Source organism: Cyrtonyx montezumae, unplaced genomic scaffold, assembly GCF_038088225.1.
Source record: "Cyrtonyx montezumae isolate F1298 unplaced genomic scaffold, pur_monq_1.0 scaffold_26, whole genome shotgun sequence".
In the NCBI taxonomy this organism is placed as follows: domain Eukaryota; kingdom Metazoa; phylum Chordata; class Aves; order Galliformes; family Odontophoridae; genus Cyrtonyx; species Cyrtonyx montezumae.
Genome location: NW_027072003.1, coordinates 692,843 through 714,553, shown reverse-complemented (window position 1 = coordinate 714,553; position 21,711 = coordinate 692,843).

Sequence of the window (21,711 nt, the reverse complement as noted above, 5' to 3'; positions counted from 1 at the left end):
GTCACACCCCTGCCCAGTCCTTCCCTGGGGCCCCTCAGCTCCCATCCAGCACACTTCTCCAGCAGCACGGTTAACACTGCTGCAAACCCCGACAGGAGAGAAACAGGCCAGGCACGGTCAGCTCTCCTGTATTCAGGTTTCAGCTGAGCTTTATTGGTGGAGCACTGTCTATCATGGCAGCAGAGCTGCCCTGCTGGTCACCCCCCTGCAGTGACGGGGCACGGACACACATGGGGCAGCATCAGCACTTGTCCTTCAAGATGTCCCTGCAGGTGAGAGATTCTCACCTGGCATCTGGATATGACCCTGGTGGCCAGATCACTCCTGTCCAATCTGGGCAGGAGTCCCTGCAGAAGGGGCCAGAGCAGTGCCTGCCCTTGTCCTAAGTCCTCGGCTGCTCTCCTCAGCACAGAGCTGCTCGCTGAGGCTTTGGGCTTGTCTGAGACAGCAGTCAGAGGCCACGCTCCAGTGCAGGCTGCCGCCATGCCGCCCGCGTCGCGGAATCCTGACTTCTCCTCAGGATCGCAGCGTGGGGGCGAGGCAATTTCTGGAAACGTCTCGTCCTCTGCGCATGCGCAGTAACGGCCAACGACGTGCGGCCGCCTCGCGCGCGTCATTGCTGCGGTTACGGCAGCTGCGCTCCGCTCCTCGTAGTGCAAGCAGCTGCTTGCACGGCGCACCGAGCTCCGTGTCGTAGTGTCCCCGTCGCCTCTTTCCGTCCATCGGAGCGTCTCGATAGCCGCTTGCCACGCAGCTTTATCCTCGCTGCCTGCCCTCACCGGGACGTCGGAGCTCTCCGTTCGCAGCCCGGCTTGCCGAGCTCCAGGGGCGGCCCCACCTCGGGGACAGCTCCGCATCAACCGGTGCGAATCCCACCCCAGTCCTTCTGCGCACTCGGCGTTCTTGCTCGCAGCCCGCTCATCCCGGCCCCGGCCCCGGCCCCGGCCCCGGCCCCGGCCCTCTGCCCCCGATGGATGACCGACGCCGTTCCCAGGCGCGCAACTGGCCCTGCAGGCACAGGCTGAGCTGCGCAGGGAGTCTGGGGAGCGCTGCGTGCTGTGAGGGACAGGGTCTGCACCGCCTTCCTTCGCTGTTGGTGGTGCTGCACTGTGCTTCAGGGGGCCCAAGTGCTCAGGGATCAGCTGAGCAGGGACAGCTGCTGATAACCCACACCTCTTTCTTTGCAGCTGAGTGCTCCAAAAGAGCTAAGGAGCTCTTCCCTGTAGAGACCAAGGCTAGAACAGCTCCTTGGCAAGATGTACTCACAGTTATGCAGGAGTGAGCCCCAAACCTTTCCCTGGGAGGTAGGTGGGGCTGCAGTTGGGGCTGGGAGTGTGCATGGACACCCATTGCTCCATCACTGGATGGATCAAGTTGTCACTTGTGGTGATTTGCTTTGTCAGACTGATCCCTGGCAGCCCAGGCCTTTCCCTGGCCCTGCTGACTTTCACCAGCATGATGAGAATGGGAGATGGGCCGCCCAGAACTATGGTGTGCTGCCACCTCCCTGGAACCACAGAGAGGACCAGCAAAGCCATGAGGTAATGCTTGTCAGGGACTCGGGAGGAGAGGTGGGCTGGGGAGGAACAGTGGTGTGATGAGGGTGGCTGACAGGGTCCTGTTTCCCTGACCTGTGCTGCTAGTGGAGGCAGATGAGGAAGGCTGCTGTTATGGATGCTCCGGATCACTGAGTGCCGAGCCTGCCTTGTATCCATGCACACACTGTGGCACATAGAGAAGGTCTCAGTGGGAAGAAAGAGCGCTTTCTCGCTCGCTTCTGGGTACATGCTGTGTTGCCTTTCTGTCTTTTGAGACAATAAGGGCTGGAGAGCACTGCCACCTGGAGCAGCCAATGTTTTTTGCACCCCAACTGTAGCAGTTCTTGCTTCTGCCTTATCCCCCTGCCCTTCTTTCCTCAGCCACTGGGGTTTGTCCTTTTAGAATCCTGTTCCACTGCTCCAAGAGCTGCAGTTTCAGTCTTTGCTGCTTGTTTTTTCTCTTTTGCTTTTTTTTTTCTTTTTTGAGAGCAGCTCCTGGCAGGATGCTCAGGGTGCTTGCCTGCCCTGGCTGCCCCGGCAGCCTGCTTGTCCCCAGGTTGGTGGTGTCGGGTCAGAGCCAGCCCTGCTTGCCTTGGTGGTATCCTGTGCAATGAGCACTGAACCCACTGTGGGGAGAGGTCACCAGTGCATTCCCAGTCCTGGTATCTCTACAGAGTTCAGCCCCTGCAGAGAGCTGGGACTGTGTCTGACTCTGGGGCAGCGTGAGCAGCTTGTCTGTGAGCCGACACAATAGGAACAATAGTGGGGTGCTGCTGCCAGGCACTGTGACCTGTGCAGTGTGCCCCGGGCATTGGAAGCATCGCAGTGAGCAGGTGCAGATCTGGGATGGGTGGGGAGACACAGGAGCAGACGTGTGCAGTGTGAGGGAACAGCAGCAGCACTGCGGGGGACCTTGTCCCCTCCAGGGATGGGGAGAGGGTCTGCACCGCCTTTGCTGAGTGCTGCAGCACGCAGTGTGCTTCAGGGGGCCCAAGTGCTCGGGGCTCAGCTGAGCAAGGACAGCTGTGGGTGGCACCCCTGGGAAACTGAACCCAAAGAGATGGTAATGCCCGTCCTGCAGGATGTGCTCACCCATACCTCTTTCTTTGCAGCTGAATGAATACTCACTGAGGACCTCCTTCGTGCAGGGATCAGGGCTGGAACAATACTTTGGCGACCTGTCACACTTCGATGGGAGGGGGCTCCAAGCCTTTCCCTGGGAGGTAGGTGGGGCTGCAGTTAGGACTGGGAGCACAGGAGCTCTGTGGGACTTGTCTCTGGGGCAGTGGGTGTGGGTACCCTCTACTCCATCCCTTGGGATGCTGAGAAGCTGGGAGAGCACCTCTGTGGTACAGGAGGGAACTGGAAAGGCTGGGAGCTGTGTGTGACTTCAGATGGGAGGGTTTGGGGCTCCCCATCCCTGCCTGGCATGCTGGTGGTGGAGAGGGAGGCTGCAGCAGCGGGGAGGAGGATGCATCCTGCTTTCCTCTCCTTGTGTCCTCTCTGCAGCCCTATCCGAATCAGGCTGGGCTACCATGTTCCTATGCCCCTGGCCCCTGGGATGCCTACGGTGATGCTCTGTGGGAGCACGAGCGCTGGAGAGCCAGAGGAAGAAGGCATCCGGTAAGAGATCGGGGTGAGCAGCTGTGCAGTGTGGAGTGGGCAGAGCTGTTGGGGTTCTCCTCCAAATTTGGGTTGGCCAAAGGGTGGGAAGAGGAGAGCTGGGGAGAGCTCAGGAGGCAGGGGAACCCAGAGCAAATCCAGCATCCCCATGAAAGCCTGCAGGATGCATGGCTGCTCCGAATGAGCTGTTGTCACTTGTGGTGATTTGCTTTGTCAGACTGATCCCTGGCAGCCCAGGCCTTTCCCTGGCCCTGCTGACTTACACCAGCATGATGAGAATGGGAGATGGGCTGCCCAGAACTATGGTGTGCTGCCACCTCCCTGGAACCACAGAGAGGACCAGCAAAGCCATGAGGTAATGCTTGTCAGGGACTTGGACTCAGTGAGGAGAGGTGGGCTGGGGAGGTATAGGCAGAGAGCAAAAGGGGGCATGGGTGCTTTAGTGGCCTGTGATGAGGATGGCAAACAGTGCTGTTTCCCTGAGCTGTGCTGGCAGCAATGGCAGTGCTCCTCTGCCCTCATGCCAGCTGCTGTGTCTCCTTACTTGCTCACGATGTAAATCACTGCTACTCTCCCCAGAACCTTCGTGGCCCTGTCTCGAGATCGAGACGCTGCCGCTTCCTTCGCCCCATCAAGAGAGAGCCAACAGACCGCAGCCGTTCTCCATCTCCCAGGCGCTCCCAAGGTTGGTGCTGCTGCAGTGCTGGCTGCCAGCAGCTGCCCAGGACCCCTCTGTGGTGTGTGCAGCCAGCAGCTCTGCATGGGGAGGGTGGGCATTTGGGGTATTAAGTGCTGCTGTGTTTCCGCAGGGTACCGTGCATCTTCCAGGCCCTCTCGGTCCTGCTCCCCATTGAGCCAGCCAGGGCTCAGAGAGTACCTTGATGCTCCCCTGTCACCTACGGCCAGCAAGAGCAACATGCAAAGCAAGGAGCAGGTGGATGAGGTAGGTTTTCCCCTGGTACACAGTGGTGACTCAAATGTCATGGCCACCTGGATCTCCTGGTGCTGCTATGCCCTTGACCAGAACGATTTCCTGCAGGACCTGCTGGTGGGAAGCAGCCAGGCACTGGAACTGGCCAGGCATGCAGAGAAGAGCCCAGAGAAGAGCCCAGCCACTGACCTCCAGGCAGCGGAGGAGCAGCCAGCAGCAGGATCACAGCAGGTATGTGTGCACACCTCTTTCGCAAGTGCATACTGAGATACTTTCACTCCAGGAGCTGCCCAGCTCAAGGGATCCCTTTGAGCTGAGTTAACACCTCGCTTCTCTTTACCTCTTCACCTCAGTATCTCCTGGACAGAATTGGAAGCAGGATGCTTTCCTGACTCTTTTGAGCTGCAAAGCCCTGTTTCCTTTGGGTTTTAGCACTCTGTCTGTCCTGTCTCGCAGCACTTTTCTCTGGGACAGATGACTATCCCTGCCTCACACTATTGCGTGCCTGCAGGTTGAGCCAGATTGTGGACAGGAAGCTGCAGACATCCAGCAGCCCTTTGTTTGGGATTTTGAGCCAATCTCATCAGCCAACCTCACTCATGAGAGTGAGGAAAGTTTGGAGATGGTATGTGCTCATGTATCTATCTCCTCTTTCTGCCTACATGTCGTGCCATGAGGGGGGTGGGGTTTTGCAGTCCCTTCCATGAACCTCACTTTTCCATTTGCTCGGGGTATATCAAAGTGCCTGTCTGTGGACTCTGAAATGTAACTGTGGTGCTTTACACAGATAAATCTGGGCAAAGTGAGGATGGTGCAAGTGCTGAGTCGTATCCCTACAGTCCATTATCTCTGGAGCCCTCTGAGACTCTTAATGCTGACCTGATGATTTTGGAGGTACGTGCTGGGCTCTGCCTGCCCTCCCAGGGTTGGTGGCATCTGCCACATGTTGCTGGTGAAGCCAGTGCAGCAGCTGCCTGAGATGGGGTGGCTTTTAGCCTGTGGCTGCACTACTCTGCGTGGTTTCCTCCTGGGACAGAGTGCTTGAGGATCCCCTTCCTTTCCTGAAGGCAGAAGCATTAGCTTGCAATGTTGGCTCCTGCTGCTCTCACACAGCTTCTGCCTTCATCCCCTGGTTGCTTTCCCACTGCTTCTCTGTGGCCTTCACCAATCTGAAAACTCACAGATCCCACTGGAAGCTACTGTGGAGCCCAGCACGCAGCACAGCAAGGCCAGCTCCAACGTCTGCACTGAGGCAGCAGCATCACCCTGGAGTGTGTGCCCTACCAGGGATGAGACAGAGCTGGTATGTGCACAGCCCTGCCCTCTCCTGAGCACTGTGCAGGAATGGTGCCCTTGTGTCTCTGGGAAGTACCTGCAGGGAGGCTCAGGAACACTGGGGGAGGAGGAGCCTGGGGGGAGTTTCTCTCTGGCATTCCCAGTCACAGGATTATGTCCTGGGGTTAAAACCTTGCTTTGTTTGGGTGCGGAGCCCACATCAGCCCTGGTGCTGGATGTTCAGGAGAGGCTGGTATATTGGAGACAGTTTAGAGAAAGGCCAAAAAAATGACCTGGGGACTGAGAGCGTGCCAGAGCGTGAGCAAGTCCAGGAGTTGAGCTTTAATGAAGCAAACATTTAATTCATGCCTGGTGGGGAAAAGAAATCAGCCAGTGAGACCCTCAGGCCTTGAAGGCAAGGCTGCTGGGGCTGCAGTGGAAGAGGGAAGCAAGGGGCAGCAGCCAGCATGTGAGGGGAGGTTGGTGAGGTCCCAGCAGGTTCCCCCACAGGGTGACTGGTCCCCAGCTGGCAGCTCCGGTGTACTGCCAGCTCCACACCTGTTCCCTTGCCCAGACCTTCTCCCCTTCAAAGCATCCAGCTTTACCTCGCTTCTTCCACTGCCCAGGCTGCAGGCTGCCAGGACTTACCCCGCTTCTTTTGCTCCACACCTCCCTGCACCACTGCAGACCCACGCTCTGCCACCATCTTCACCAAGGAGAACATCGAGCAGGTGAGTCCCAGCAGAGAAGGGGGCATTTGGGACTGCTCATGGAGAGGAGAACTCTCAGGAGGTTGAAACCTAACATGGGCAAAAAGCAGTGCTGGGTGATGGGCGGTTCAGCATAGGTGCTGCGGGAAGAGGCTGCCACCTATGGGACACCCTAAAGGAAAAAGAAAATTCCCAGGCAGGGGGTTTCATGCTGCTGGTGGGGATGATTTGGGGTGCCCCGTGCTGACCCCATTCTGCTCCCTGAAGCAGTTCCAGCTCTTCTCCCTGAATGTTGCCACGGTGACCGCGATGCTGATAAAGAAGGATCCCCCCTTGGAGGTGGCACTGACACAGGCGCTGAGAGCCAGTCAGCAGCAGTTCAGCAACCAGCTGGTCAAGGAGCTGGAAGACTTCATCCAGAAGTATGATGCAGCGCACCTCAGGCACTGAGCAGGAGCAGAGGGGCTGCACTGGCAGAGCCTGGGGCTGTAGGGATGTGGCCTCTCTTGGAGATGGGGGAGGGTGGGGGAAGGGGATCTTAGTTGGGATCTGCTGTGTGCAGGCAGGTAGCTGGGGACTGTGGGCAGGGGACAAGCCGTATGTAAGCCTGTATTTCCAGAGGCATAGGTGGTTTAATTGGAGGGTGAAGGGAGAGCACAGCAGCTGATGGAGAGGGGCCATTCTATCTCCTTATTCTATTCCTGATTTTCTTAAACATTGTTTTAAAACTTTGGGTTTGTTCATGTTTACAAAAATAAACGAGTTAGTTATTGCAGCCCTGGTATAGCCTTTGCGCTGCTGTTGCTCTGTTCCTGGCCTGCTGAGGCCAGTGTGCACAGGGAGAGGTCTCACAGTCACACCCCTGCCCAGTCCTTCCCTGGGGCCCCTCAGCTCCCATCCAGCACACTTCTCCAGCAGCACGGTTAACACTGCTGCAAACCCAGACAGGAGAGAAACAGGCCAGGCACGGTCAGCTCTCCTGTATTCAGGTTTCAGCAGAGCTTTATTGGTGGAGCACTGTCTATCATGGCAGCAGAGCTGCCCTGCTGGTCACCCCCCTGCAGTGACGGGGCACGGACACACATGGGGCAGCATCAGCACTTGTCCTTCAAGATGTCCCTGCAGGTGAGAGATTCTCACCTGGCATCTGGATATGACCCTGGTGGCCAGATCACTCCTGTCCAATCTGGGCAGGAGTCCCTGCAGAAGGGGCCAGAGCAGTGCCTGCCCTTGTCCTAAGTCCTCGGCTGCTCTCCTCAGCACAGAGCTGCTCGCTGAGGCTTTGGGCTTGTCTGAGACAGCAGTCAGAGGCTCCGTGTCGTAGTGTCCCCGTCGCCTCTTTCCGTCCATCGGAGCGTCTCGATAGCCGCTTGCCACGCAGCTTTATCCTCGCTGCCTGCCCTCACCGGGGCGTCGGAGCTCTCCGTTCGCAGCCCGGCTTGCCGAGCTCCAGGGGCGGCCCCACCTCGGGGACAGCTCCGCATCAACCGGTGCGAATCCCACCCCAGTCCTTCTGCGCACTCGGCGTTCTTGCTCGCAGCCCGCTCATCCCGGCCCCGGCCCCGGCCCCGGCCCCGGCCCTCTGCCCCCGATGGATGACCGACGCCGTTCCCAGGCGCGCAACTGGCCCTGCAGGCACAGGCTGAGCTGCGCAGGGAGTCTGGGGAGCGCTGCGTCCTGTGAGGGACAGGGTCTGCACCGCCTTCCTTCGCTGTTGGTGGTGCTGCACTGTGCTTCAGGGGGCCCAAGTGCTCAGGGATCAGCTGAGCAGGGACAGCTGCTGATAACCCACACCTCTTTCTTTGCAGCTGAGTGCTCCAAAAGAGCTAAGGAGCTCTTCCCTGTAGAGACCAAGGCTAGAACAGCTCCTTGGTAAGATGTACTCACAGTTATGCAGGAGTGAGCCCCAAACCTTTCCCTGGGAGGTAGGTGGGGCTGCAGTTGGGGCTGGGAGTGTGCATGGACACCCATTGCTCCCTCACTGGATAGATCAAGTTGTCACTTGTGGTGATTTGCTTTGTCAGACTGATCCCTGGCAGCCCAGGCCTTTCCCTGGCCCTGCTGACTTTCACCAGCATGATGAGAATGGGAGATGGGCCGCCCAGAACTATGGTGTGCTGCCACCTCCCTGGAACCACAGAGAGGACCAGCAAAGCCATGAGGTAATGCTTGTCAGGGACTCGGGAGGAGAGGTGGGCTGGGGAGGAACAGTGGTGTGATGAGGGTGGCTGACAGGGTCCTGTTTCCCTGACCTGTGCTGCTAGTGGAGGCAGATGAGGAAGGCTGCTGTTATGGATGCTCCGGATCACTGAGTGCCGAGCCTGCCTTGTATCCATGCACACACTGTGGCACATAGAGAAGGTCTCAGTGGGAAGAAAGAGCGCTTTCTCGCTCGCTTCTGGGTACATGCTGTGTTGCCTTTCTGTCTTTTGAGACAATAAGGGCTGGAGAGCACTGCCACCTGGAGCAGCCAATGTTTTTTGCACCCCAACTGTAGCAGTTCTTGCTTCTGCCTTATCCCCCTGCCCTTCTTTCCTCAGCCACTGGGGTTTGTCCTTTTAGAATCCTGTTCCACTGCTCCAAGAGCTGCAGTTTCAGTCTTTGCTGCTTGTTTTTTCTCTTTTGCTTTTTTTTTTCTTTTTTGAGAGCAGCTCCTGGCAGGATGCTCAGGGTGCTTGCCTGCCCTGGCTGCCCCGGCAGCCTGCTTGTCCCCAGGTTGGTGGTGTCGGGTCAGAGCCAGCCCTGCTTGCCTTGGTGGTATCCTGTGCAATGAGCACTGAACCCACTGTGGGGAGAGGTCACCAGTGCATTCCCAGTCCTGGTATCTCTACAGAGTTCAGCCCCTGCAGAGAGCTGGGACTGTGTCTGACTCTGGGGCAGCGTGAGCAGCTTGTCTGTGAGCCGACACAATAGGAACAATAGTGGGGTGCTGCTGCCAGGCACTGTGACCTGTGCAGTGTGCCCCGGGCATTGGAAGCATCGCAGTGAGCAGGTGCAGATCTGGGATGGGTGGGGAGACACAGGAGCAGACGTGTGCAGTGTGAGGGAACAGCAGCAGCACTGCGGGGGACCTTGTCCCCTCCAGGGATGGGGAGAGGGTCTGCACCGCCTTTGCTGAGTGCTGCAGCACGCAGTGTGCTTCAGGGGGCCCAAGTGCTCGGGGCTCAGCAGAGCAAGGACAGCTGTGGGTGGCACCCCTGGGAAACTGAACCCAAAGAGATGGTAATGCCCGTCCTGCAGGATGTGCTCACCCATACCTCTTTCTTTGCAGCTGAATGAATACTCACTGAGGACCTCCTTCGTGCAGGGATCAGGGCTGGAACAATACTTTGGCGACCTGTCACACTTCGATGGGAGGGGGCTCCAAGCCTTTCCCTGGGAGGTAGGTGGGGCTGCAGTTAGGACTGGGAGCACAGGAGCTCTGTGGGACTTGTCTCTGGGGCAGTGGGTGTGGGTACCCTCTACTCCATCCCTTGGGATGCTGAGAAGCTGGGAGAGCACCTCTGTGGTACAGGAGGGAACTGGAAAGGCTGGGAGCTGTGTGTGACTTCAGATGGGAGGGTTTGGGGCTCCCCATCCCTGCCTGGCATGCTGGTGGTGGAGAGGGAGGCTGCAGCAGCGGGGAGGAGGATGCATCCTGCTTTCCTCTCCTTGTGTCCTCTCTGCAGCCCTATCCGAATCAGGCTGGGCTACCATGTTCCTATGCCCCTGGCCCCTGGGATGCCTACGGTGATGCTCTGTGGGAGCACGAGCGCTGGAGAGCCAGAGGAAGAAGGCATCCGGTAAGAGATCGGGGTGAGCAGCTGTGCAGTGTGGAGTGGGCAGAGCTGTTGGGGTTCTCCTCCAAATTTGGGTTGGCCAAAGGGTGGGAAGAGGAGAGCTGGGGAGAGCTCAGGAGGCAGGGGAACCCAGAGCAAATCCAGCATCCCCATGAAAGCCTGCAGGATGCATGGCTGCTCCGAATGAGCTGTTGTCACTTGTGGTGATTTGCTTTGTCAGACTGATCCCTGGCAGCCCAGGCCTTTCCCTGGCCCTGCTGACTTACACCAGCACGATGAGAATGGGAGATGGGCCGCCCAGAACTATGGTGTGCTGCCACCTCCCTGGAACCACAGAGAGGACCAGCAAAGCCATGAGGTAATGCTTGTCAGGGACTTGGACTCAGTGAGGAGAGGTGGGCTGGGGAGGTATAGGCAGAGAGCAAAAGGGGGCATGGGTGCTTTAGTGGCCTGTGATGAGGATGGCAAACAGTGCTGTTTCCCTGAGCTGTGCTGGCAGCAATGGCAGTGCTCCTCTGCCCTCATGCCAGCTGCTGTGTCTCCTTACTTGCTCACGATGTAAATCACTGCTACTCTCCCCAGAACCTTCGTGGCCCTGTCTCGAGATCGAGACGCTGCCGCTTCCTTCACCCCATCAAGAGAGAGCCAACAGACCGCAGCCGTTCTCCATCTCCCAGGCGCTCCCAAGGTTGGTGCTGCTGCAGTGCTGGCTGCCAGCAGCTGCCCAGGACCCCTCTGTGGTGTGTGCAGCCAGCAGCTCTGCATGGGGAGGGTGGGCATTTGGGGTATTAAGTGCTGCTGTGTTTCCGCAGGGTACCGTGCATCTTCCAGGCCCTCTCGGTCCTGCTCCCCATTGAGCCAGCCAGGGCTCAGAGAGTACCTTGATGCTCCCCTGTCACCTACGGCCAGCAAGAGCAACATGCAAAGCAAGGAGCAGGTGGATGAGGTAGGTTTTCCCCTGGTACACAGTGGTGACTCAAATGTCATGGCCACCTGGATCTCCTGGTGCTGCTATGCCCTTGACCAGAAGGATTTCCTGCAGGACCTGCTGGTGGGAAGCAGCCAGGCACTGGAACTGGCCAGGCATGCAGAGAAGAGCCCAGAGAAGAGCCCAGCCACTGACCTCCAGGCAGCGGAGGAGCAGCCAGCAGCAGGATCACAGCAGGTATGTGTGCACACCTCTTTCGCAAGTGCATACTGAGATACTTTCACTCCAGGAGCTGCCCAGCTCAAGGGATCCCTTTGAGCTGAGTTAACACCTCGCTTCTCTTTACCTCTTCACCTCAGTATCTCCTGGACAGAATTGGAAGCAGGATGCTTTCCTGACACTTTTGAGCTGCAAAGCCCTGTTTCCTTTGGGTTTTAGCACTCTGTCTGTCCTGTCTCGCAGCACTTTTCTCTGGGACAGATGACTATCCCTGCCTCACACTATTGCGTGCCTGCAGGTTGAGCCAGATTGTGGACAGGAAGCTGCAGACATCCAGCAGCCCTTTGTTTGGGATTTTGAGCCAATCTCATCAGCCAACCTCACTCATGAGAGTGAGGAAAGTTTGGAGATGGTATGTGCTCATGTATCTATCTCCTCTTTCTGCCTACATGTCGTGCCATGAGGGGGGTGGGGTTTTGCAGTCCCTTCCATGAACCTCACTTTTCCATTTGCTCGGGGTATATCAAAGTGCCTGTCTGTGGACTCTGAAATGTAACTGTGGTGCTTTACACAGATAAATCTGGGCAAAGTGAGGATGGTGCAAGTGCTGAGTCGTATCCCTACAGTCCATTATCTCTGGAGCCCTCTGAGACTCTTAATGCTGACCTGATGATTTTGGAGGTACGTGCTGGGCTCTGCCTGCCCTCCCAGGGTTGGTGGCATCTGCCACATGTTGCTGGTGAAGCCAGTGCAGCAGCTGCCTGAGATGGGGTGACTTTTAGCCTGTGGCTGCACTACTCTGCGTGGTTTCCTCCTGGGACAGAGTGCTTGAGGATCCCCTTCCTTTCCTGAAGGCAGAAGCATTAGCTTGCAATGTTGGCTCCTGCTGCTCTCACACAGCTTCTGCCTTCATCCCCTGGTTGCTTTCCCACTGCTTCTCTGTGGCCTTCACCAATCTGAAAACTCACAGATCCCACTGGAAGCTACTGTGGAGCCCAGCACGCAGCACAGCAAGGCCAGCTCCAACGTCTGCACTGAGGCAGCAGCATCACCCTGGAGTGTGTGCCCTACCAGGGATGAGACAGAGCTGGTATGTGCACAGCCCTGCCCTCTCCTGAGCACTGTGCAGGAATGGTGCCCTTGTGTCTCTGGGAAGTACCTGCAGGGAGGCTCAGGAACACTGGGGGAGGAGGAGCCTGGGGGGAGTTTCTCTCTGGCATTCCCAGTCACAGGATTATGTCCTGGGGTTAAAACCTTGCTTTGTTTGGGTGCGGAGCCCACATCAGCCCTGGTGCTGGATGTTCAGGAGAGGCTGGTATATTGGAGACAGTTTAGAGAAAGGCCAAAAAAATGACCTGGGGACTGAGAGCGTGCCAGAGCGTGAGCAAGTCCAGGAGTTGAGCTTTAATGAAGCAAACATTTAATTCATGCCTGGTGGGGAAAAGAAATCAGCCAGTGAGACCCTCAGGCCTTGAAGGCAAGGCTGCTGGGGCTGCAGTGGAAGAGGGAAGCAAGGGGCAGCAGCCAGCATGTGAGGGGAGGTTGGTGAGGTCCCAGCAGGTTCCCCCACAGGGTGACTGGTCCCCAGCTGGCAGCTCCGGTGTACTGCCAGCTCCACACCTGTTCCCTTGCCCAGACCTTCTCCCCTTCAAAGCATCCAGCTTTACCTCGCTTCTTCCACTGCCCAGGCTGCAGGCTGCCAGGACTTACCCCGCTTCTTTTGCTCCACACCTCCCTGCACCACTGCAGACCCACGCTCTGCCACCATCTTCACCAAGGAGAACATCGAGCAGGTGAGTCCCAGCAGAGAAGGGGGCATTTGGGACTGCTCATGGAGAGGAGAACTCTCAGGAGGTTGAAACCTAACATGGGCAAAAAGCAGTGCTGGGTGATGGGCGGTTCAGCATAGGTGCTGCGGGAAGAGGCTGCCACCTATGGGACACCCTAAAGGAAAAAGAAAATTCCCAGGCAGGGGGTTTCATGCTGCTGGTGGGGATGATTTGGGGTGCCCCGTGCTGACCCCATTCTGCTCCCTGAAGCAGTTCCAGCTCTTCTCCCTGAATGTTGCCACGGTGACCGCGATGCTGATAAAGAAGGATCCCCCCTTGGAGGTGGCACTGACACAGGCGCTGAGAGCCAGTCAGCAGCAGTTCAGCAACCAGCTGGTCAAGGAGCTGGAAGACTTCATCCAGAAGTATGATGCAGCGCACCTCAGGCACTGAGCAGGAGCAGAGGGGCTGCACTGGCAGAGCCTGGGGCTGTAGGGATGTGGCCTCTCTTGGAGATGGGGGAGGGTGGGGGAAGGGGATCTTAGTTGGGATCTGCTGTGTGCAGGCAGGTAGCTGGGGACTGTGGGCAGGGGACAAGCCGTATGTAAGCCTGTATTTCCAGAGGCATAGGTGGTTTAATTGGAGGGTGAAGGGAGAGCACAGCAGCTGATGGAGAGCGGCCATTCTATCTCCTTATTCTATTCCTGATTTTCTTAAACATTGTTTTAAAACTTTGGGTTTGTTCATGTTTACAAAAATAAACGAGTTAGTTATTGCAGCCCTGGTATAGCCTTTGCGCTGCTGTTGCTCTGTTCCTGGCCTGCTGAGGCCAGTGTGCACAGGGAGAGGTCTCACAGTCACACCCCTGCCCAGTCCTTCCCTGGGGCCCCTCAGCTCCCATCCAGCACACTTCTCCAGCAGCACGGTTAACACTGCTGCAAACCCAGACAGGAGAGAAACAGGCCAGGCACGGTCAGCTCTCCTGTATTCAGGTTTCAGCTGAGCTTTATTGGTGGAGCACTGTCTATCATGGCAGCAGAGCTGCCCTGCTGGTCACCCCCCTGCAGTGACGGGGCACGGACACACATGGGGCAGCATCAGCACTTGTCCTTCAAGATGTCCCTGCAGGTGAGAGATTCTCACCTGGCATCTGGATATGACCCTGGTGGCCAGATCACTCCTGTCCAATCTGGGCAGGAGTCCCTGCAGAAGGGGCCAGAGCAGTGCCTGCCCTTGTCCTAAGTCCTCGGCTGCTCTCCTCAGCACAGAGCTGCTCGCTGAGGCTTTGGGCTTGTCTGAGACAGCAGTCAGAGGCCACGCTCCAGTGCAGGCTGCCGCCATGCCGCCCGCGTCGCGGAATCCTGACTTCTCCTCAGGATCGCAGCGTGGGGGCGAGGCAATTTCTGGAAACGTCTCGTCCTCTGCGCATGCGCAGTAACGGCCAACGACGTGCGGCCGCCTCGCGCGCGTCATTGCTGCGGTTACGGCAGCTGCGCTCCGCTCCTCGTAGTGCAAGCAGCTGCTTGCACGGCGCACCGAGCTCCGTGTCGTAGTGTCCCCGTCGCCTCTTTCCGTCCATCGGAGCGTCTCGATAGCCGCTTGCCACGCAGCTTTATCCTCGCTGCCTGCCCTCACCGGGGCGTCGGAGCTCTCCGTTCGCAGCCCGGCTTGCCGAGCTCCAGGGGCGGCCCCACCTCGGGGACAGCTCCGCATCAACCGGTGCGAATCCCACCCCAGTCCTTCTGCGCACTCGGCGTTCTTGCTCGCAGCCCGCTCATCCCGGCCCCGGCCCCGGCCCCGGCCCCGGCCCTCTGCCCCCGATGGATGACCGACGCCGTTCCCAGGCGCGCAACTGGCCCTGCAGGCACAGGCTGAGCTGCGCAGGGAGTCTGGGGAGCGCTGCGTCCTGTGAGGGACAGGGTCTGCACCGCCTTCCTTCGCTGTTGGTGGTGCTGCACTGTGCTTCAGGGGGCCCAAGTGCTCAGGGATCAGCTGAGCAGGGACAGCTGCTGATAACCCACACCTCTTTCTTTGCAGCTGAGTGCTCCAAAAGAGCTAAGGAGCTCTTCCCTGTAGAGACCAAGGCTAGAACAGCTCCTTGGTAAGATGTACTCACAGTTATGCAGGAGTGAGCCCCAAACCTTTCCCTGGGAGGTAGGTGGGGCTGCAGTTGGGGCTGGGAGTGTGCATGGACACCCATTGCTCCCTCACTGGATAGATCAAGTTGTCACTTGTGGTGATTTGCTTTGTCAGACTGATCCCTGGCAGCCCAGGCCTTTCCCTGGCCCTGCTGACTTTCACCAGCATGATGAGAATGGGAGATGGGCCGCCCAGAACTATGGTGTGCTGCCACCTCCCTGGAACCACAGAGAGGACCAGCAAAGCCATGAGGTAATGCTTGTCAGGGACTCGGGAGGAGAGGTGGGCTGGGGAGGAACAGTGGTGTGATGAGGGTGGCTGACAGGGTCCTGTTTCCCTGACCTGTGCTGCTAGTGGAGGCAGATGAGGAAGGCTGCTGTTATGGATGCTCCGGATCACTGAGTGCCGAGCCTGCCTTGTATCCATGCACACACTGTGGCACATAGAGAAGGTCTCAGTGGGAAGAAAGAGCGCTTTCTCGCTCGCTTCTGGGTACATGCTGTGTTGCCTTTCTGTCTTTTGAGACAATAAGGGCTGGAGAGCACTGCCACCTGGAGCAGCCAATGTTTTTTGCACCCCAACTGTAGCAGTTCTTGCTTCTGCCTTATCCCCCTGCCCTTCTTTCCTCAGCCACTGGGGTTTGTCCTTTTAGAATCCTGTTCCACTGCTCCAAGAGCTGCAGTTTCAGTCTTTGCTGCTTGTTTTTTCTCTTTTGCTTTTTTTTTTCTTTTTTGAGAGCAGCTCCTGGCAGGATGCTCAGGGTGCTTGCCTGCCCTGGCTGCCCCGGCAGCCTGCTTGTCCCCAGGTTGGTGGTGTCGGGTCAGAGCCAGCCCTGCTTGCCTTGGTGGTATCCTGTGCAATGAGCACTGAACCCACTGTGGGGAGAGGTCACCAGTGCATTCCCAGTCCTGGTATCTCTACAGAGTTCAGCCCCTGCAGAGAGCTGGGACTGTGTCTGACTCTGGGGCAGCGTGAGCAGCTTGTCTGTGAGCCGACACAATAGGAACAATAGTGGGGTGCTGCTGCCAGGCACTGTGACCTGTGCAGTGTGCCCCGGGCATTGGAAGCATCGCAGTGAGCAGGTGCAGATCTGGGATGGGTGGGGAGACACAGGAGCAGACGTGTGCAGTGTGAGGGAACAGCAGCAGCACTGCGGGGGACCTTGTCCCCTCCAGGGATGGGGAGAGGGTCTGCACCGCCTTTGCTGAGTGCTGCAGCACGCAGTGTGCTTCAGGGGGCCCAAGTGCTCGGGGCTCAGCAGAGCAAGGACAGCTGTGGGTGGCACCCCTGGGAAACTGAACCCAAAGAGATGGTAATGCCCGTCCTGCAGGATGTGCTCACCCATACCTCTTTCTTTGCAGCTGAATGAATACTCACTGAGGACCTCCTTCGTGCAGGGATCAGGGCTGGAACAATACTTTGGCGACCTGTCACACTTCGATGGGAGGGGGCTCCAAGCCTTTCCCTGGGAGGTAGGTGGGGCTGCAGTTAGGACTGGGAGCACAGGAGCTCTGTGGGACTTGTCTCTGGGGCAGTGGGTGTGGGTACCCTCTACTCCATCCCTTGGGATGCTGAGAAGCTGGGAGAGCACCTCTGTGGTACAGGAGGGAACTGGAAAGGCTGGGAGCTGTGTGTGACTTCAGATGGGAGGGTTTGGGGCTCCCCATCCCTGCCTGGCATGCTGGTGGTGGAGAGGGAGGCTGCAGCAGCGGGGAGGAGGATGCATCCTGCTTTCCTCTCCTTGTGTCCTCTCTGCAGCCCTATCCGAATCAGGCTGGGCTACCATGTTCCTATGCCCCTGGCCCCTGGGATGCCTACGGTGATGCTCTGTGGGAGCACGAGCGCTGGAGAGCCAGAGGAAGAAGGCATCCGGTAAGAGATCGGGGTGAGCAGCTGTGCAGTGTGGAGTGGGCAGAGCTGTTGGGGTTCTCCTCCAAATTTGGGTTGGCCAAAGGGTGGGAAGAGGAGAGCTGGGGAGAGCTCAGGAGGCAGGGGAACCCAGAGCAAATCCAGCATCCCCATGAAAGCCTGCAGGATGCATGGCTGCTCCGAATGAGCTGTTGTCACTTGTGGTGATTTGCTTTGTCAGACTGATCCCTGGCAGCCCAGGCCTTTCCCTGGCCCTGCTGACTTACACCAGCACGATGAGAATGGGAGATGGGCCGCCCAGAACTATGGTGTGCTGCCACCTCCCTGGAACCACAGAGAGGACCAGCAAAGCCATGAGGTAATGCTTGTCAGGGACTTGGACTCAGTGAGGAGAGGTGGGCTGGGGAGGTATAGGCAGAGAGCAAAAGGGGGCATGGGTGCTTTAGTGGCCTGTGATGAGGATGGCAAACAGTGCTGTTTCCCTGAGCTGTGCTGGCAGCAATGGCAGTGCTCCTCTGCCCTCATGCCAGCTGCTGTGTCTCCTTACTTGCTCACGATGTAAATCACTGCTACTCTCCCCAGAACCTTCGTGGCCCTGTCTCGAGATCGAGACGCTGCCGCTTCCTTCACCCCATCAAGAGAGAGCCAACAGACCGCAGCCGTTCTCCATCTCCCAGGCGCTCCCAAGGTTGGTGCTGCTGCAGTGCTGGCTGCCAGCAGCTGCCCAGGACCCCTCTGTGGTGTGTGCAGCCAGCAGCTCTGCATGGGGAGGGTGGGCATTTGGGGTATTAAGTGCTGCTGTGTTTCCGCAGGGTACCGTGCATCTTCCAGGCCCTCTCGGTCCTGCTCCCCATTGAGCCAGCCAGGGCTCAGAGAGTACCTTGATGCTCCCCTGTCACCTACGGCCAGCAAGAGCAACATGCAAAGCAAGGAGCAGGTGGATGAGGTAGGTTTTCCCCTGGTACACAGTGGTGACTCAAATGTCATGGCCACCTGGATCTCCTGGTGCTGCTATGCCCTTGACCAGAAGGATTTCCTGCAGGACCTGCTGGTGGGAAGCAGCCAGGCACTGGAACTGGCCAGGCATGCAGAGAAGAGCCCAGAGAAGAGCCCAGCCACTGACCTCCAGGCAGCGGAGGAGCAGCCAGCAGCAGGATCACAGCAGGTATGTGTGCACACCTCTTTCGCAAGTGCATACTGAGATACTTTCACTCCAGGAGCTGCCCAGCTCAAGGGATCCCTTTGAGCTGAGTTAACACCTCGCTTCTCTTTACCTCTTCACCTCAGTATCTCCTGGACAGAATTGGAAGCAGGATGCTTTCCTGACACTTTTGAGCTGCAAAGCCCTGTTTCCTTTGGGTTTTAGCACTCTGTCTGTCCTGTCTCGCAGCACTTTTCTCTGGGACAGATGACTATCCCTGCCTCACACTATTGCGTGCCTGCAGGTTGAGCCAGATTGTGGACAGGAAGCTGCAGACATCCAGCAGCCCTTTGTTTGGGATTTTGAGCCAATCTCATCAGCCAACCTCACTCATGAGAGTGAGGAAAGTTTGGAGATGGTATGTGCTCATGTATCTATCTCCTCTTTCTGCCTACATGTCGTGCCATGAGGGGGGTGGGGTTTTGCAGTCCCTTCCATGAACCTCACTTTTCCATTTGCTCGGGGTATATCAAAGTGCCTGTCTGTGGACTCTGAAATGTAACTGTGGTGCTTTACACAGATAAATCTGGGCAAAGTGAGGATGGTGCAAGTGCTGAGTCGTATCCCTACAGTCCATTATCTCTGGAGCCCTCTGAGACTCTTAATGCTGACCTGATGATTTTGGAGGTACGTGCTGGGCTCTGCCTGCCCTCCCAGGGTTGGTGGCATCTGCCACATGTTGCTGGTGAAGCCAGTGCAGCAGCTGCCTGAGATGGGGTGACTTTTAGCCTGTGGCTGCACTACTCTGCGTGGTTTCCTCCTGGGACAGAGTGCTTGAGGATCCCCTTCCTTTCCTGAAGGCAGAAGCATTAGCTTGCAATGTTGGCTCCTGCTGCTCTCACACAGCTTCTGCCTTCATCCCCTGGTTGCTTTCCCACTGCTTCTCTGTGGCCTTCACCAATCTGAAAACTCACAGATCCCACTGGAAGCTACTGTGGAGCCCAGCACGCAGCACAGCAAGGCCAGCTCCAACGTCTGCACTGAGGCAGCAGCATCACCCTGGAGTGTGTGCCCTACCAGGGATGAGACAGAGCTGGTATGTGCACAGCCCTGCCCTCTCCTGAGCACTGTGCAGGAATGGTGCCCTTGTGTCTCTGGGAAGTACCTGCAGGGAGGCTCAGGAACACTGGGGGAGGAGGAGCCTGGGGGGAGTTTCTCTCTGGCATTCCCAGTCACAGGATTATGTCCTGGGGTTAAAACCTTGCTTTGTTTGGGTGCGGAGCCCACATCAGCCCTGGTGCTGGATGTTCAGGAGAGGCTGGTATATTGGAGACAGTTTAGAGAAAGGCCAAAAAAATGACCTGGGGACTGAGAGCGTGCCAGAGCGTGAGCAAGTCCAGGAGTTGAGCTTTAATGAAGCAAACATTTAATTCATGCCTGGTGGGGAAAAGAAATCAGCCAGTGAGACCCTCAGGCCTTGAAGGCAAGGCTGCTGGGGCTGCAGTGGAAGAGGGAAGCAAGGGGCAGCAGCCAGCATGTGAGGGGAGGTTGGTGAGGTCCCAGCAGGTTCCCCCACAGGGTGACTGGTCCCCAGCTGGCAGCTCCGGTGTACTGCCAGCTCCACACCTGTTCCCTTGCCCAGACCTTCTCCCCTTCAAAGCATCCAGCTTTACCTCGCTTCTTCCACTGCCCAGGCTGCAGGCTGCCAGGACTTACCCCGCTTCTTTTGCTCCACACCTCCCTGCACCACTGCAGACCCACGCTCTGCCACCATCTTCACCAAGGAGAACATCGAGCAGGTGAGTCCCAGCAGAGAAGGGGGCATTTGGGACTGCTCATGGAGAGGAGAACTCTCAGGAGGTTGAAACCTAACATGGGCAAAAAGCAGTGCTGGGTGATGGGCGGTTCAGCATAGGTGCTGCGGGAAGAGGCTGCCACCTATGGGACACCCTAAAGGAAAAAGAAAATTCCCAGGCAGGGGGTTTCATGCTGCTGGTGGGGATGATTTGGGGTGCCCCGTGCTGACCCCATTCTGCTCCCTGAAGCAGTTCCAGCTCTTCTCCCTGAATGTTGCCACGGTGACCGCGATGCTGATAAAGAAGGATCCCCCCTTGGAGGTGGCACTGACACAGGCGCTGAGAGCCAGTCAGCAGCAGTTCAGCAACCAGCTGGTCAAGGAGCTGGAAGACTTCATCCAGAAGTATGATGCAGCGCACCTCAGGCACTGAGCAGGAGCAGAGGGGCTGCACTGGCAGAGCCTGGGGCTGTAGGGATGTGGCCTCTCTTGGAGATGGGGGAGGGTGGGGGAAGGGGATCTTAGTTGGGATCTGCTGTGTGCAGGCAGGTAGCTGGGGACTGTGGGCAGGGGACAAGCCGTATGTAAGCCTGTATTTCCAGAGGCATAGGTGGTTTAATTGGAGGGTGAAGGGAGAGCACAGCAGCTGATGGAGAGCGGCCATTCTATCTCCTTATTCTATTCCTGATTTTCTTAAACATTGTTTTAAAACTTTGGGTTTGTTCATGTTTACAAAAATAAACGAGTTAGTTATTGCAGCCCTGGTATAGCCTTTGCGCTGCTGTTGCTCTGTTCCTGGCCTGCTGAGGCCAGTGTGCACAGGGAGAGGTCTCACAGTCACACCCCTGCCCAGTCCTTCCCTGGGGCCCCTCAGCTCCCATCCAGCACACTTCTCCAGCAGCACGGTTAACACTGCTGCAAACCCAGACAGGAGAGAAACAGGCCAGGCACGGTCAGCTCTCCTGTATTCAGGTTTCAGCTGAGCTTTATTGGTGGAGCACTGTCTATCATGGCAGCAGAGCTGCCCTGCTGGTCACCCCCCTGCAGTGACGGGGCACGGACACACATGGGGCAGCATCAGCACTTGTCCTTCAAGATGTCCCTGCAGGTGAGAGATTCTCACCTGGCATCTGGATATGACCCTGGTGGCCAGATCACTCCTGTCCAATCTGGGCAGGAGTCCCTGCAGAAGGGGCCAGAGCAGTGCCTGCCCTTGTCCTAAGTCCTCGGCTGCTCTCCTCAGCACAGAGCTGCTCGCTGAGGCTTTGGGCTTGTCTGAGACAGCAGTCAGAGGCCACGCTCCAGTGCAGGCTGCCGCCATGCCGCCCGCGTCGCGGAATCCTGACTTCTCCTCAGGATCGCAGCGTGGGGGCGAGGCAATTTCTGGAAACGTCTCGTCCTCTGCGCATGCGCAGTAACGGCCAACGACGTGCGGCCGCCTCGCGCGCGTCATTGCTGCGGTTACGGCAGCTGCGCTCCGCTCCTCGTAGTGCAAGCAGCTGCTTGCACGGCGCACCGAGCTCCGTGTCGTAGTGTCCCCGTCGCCTCTTTCCGTCCATCGGAGCGTCTCGATAGCCGCTTGCCACGCAGCTTTATCCTCGCTGCCTGCCCTCACCGGGGCGTCGGAGCTCTCCGTTCGCAGCCCGGCTTGCCGAGCTCCAGGGGCGGCCCCACCTCGGGGACAGCTCCGCATCAACCGGTGCGAATCCCACCCCAGTCCTTCTGCGCACTCGGCGTTCTTGCTCGCAGCCCGCTCATCCCGGCCCCGGCCCCGGCCCCGGCCCTCTGCCCCCGATGGATGACCGACGCCGTTCCCAGGCGCGCAACTGGCCCTGCAGGCACAGGCTGAGCTGCGCAGGGAGTCTGGGGAGCGCTGTGTGCTGTGAGGGACAGGGTCTGCACCGCCTTCCTTCGCTGTTGGTGGTGCTGCACTGTGCTTCAGGGGGCCCAAGTGCTCAGGGATCAGCTGAGCAGGGACAGCTGCTGATAACCCAC